The 669-nt window shown below is 68.3% G+C and overlaps 1 protein-coding gene across 1 annotated transcript in view; it reads right to left on the bottom strand.

The window, feature by feature from the left end:
- Nucleotides 1-641, bottom strand: part of PAFAH2 (platelet activating factor acetylhydrolase 2) — a 5561-nt gene extending 4920 nt beyond the window's left edge. Inside the window, exon 1 of the mRNA XM_005427149.2 lies at nt 588-641. The gene's annotated coding sequence lies outside the window, so the exon portion shown is untranslated. The remainder of the gene's footprint in view (nt 1-587) is intronic.
- Nucleotides 642-669: the final 28 nt, after the last annotated feature.

Here is a 669-nt window from a genome sequence, read left to right as displayed (position 1 = left end):
GGAATCACAGCTCCCAGTGACACCACTACAGGAAACCACAGCTCCCAGTGACACCAGGACAGGACGCTGCTCCCAGTGTCACCAGTACAGGACAGAGCTCCCGGTGTCACCAGCACAGCTCCAATTCCGCCACCACAAAACCGCAGCTCCCAGCTGTGCGGGGCTGTGCCCGTGCCCAGCACCCCAAGCCCAGGGCTGCCCTGTCCGTCTGCCCAGCCGTGTCCCTGTCCCCAGCCGTGTCCCCCCCAGAGGCCAGCGGTGCTCCGGGGCTCTCGCTGCCCATCCCAACGTTCCCCGGCCTTTGCTTAATCCTCTTTCTGCAGCTAAAGCGGCCCCGGGTCCCCGGTAATCCCCTCTGCGGCCGGGGATTAATTCCCTGCGGGGCCGGGCAGGGCAGGCTGGCAGTGCCTCCCAGTGCCGCCCCAGCTGGCAGTGCCCTCACCCACGCAGCTCCCAGCGCTCCTCAGAAGCTCCCAGGGCCCCTCCCAAGCTTCCAGGGCTCTCCCAGCTCCAAGTTTCCCTCTGTGCGCTCCCAGCTCCCAGTAAAACCAGCCCAGTGTCCCCCAGTGTCCCCTCCCCGCTCACACCAGCGCAGCGGCCACAGGTCCCAGCGCGCCCCAGTGAACTCTGCCCGGCGGCTCCCAGCGCCTCCCCGGCTCCGGGACCGCC

Source organism: Geospiza fortis, unplaced genomic scaffold (assembly GCF_000277835.1).
Source record: "Geospiza fortis unplaced genomic scaffold, GeoFor_1.0 scaffold432, whole genome shotgun sequence".
In the NCBI taxonomy this organism is placed as follows: Eukaryota; Metazoa; Chordata; class Aves; order Passeriformes; family Thraupidae; genus Geospiza; species Geospiza fortis.
This window is presented reverse-complemented; position numbering and strand designations above follow the sequence as displayed.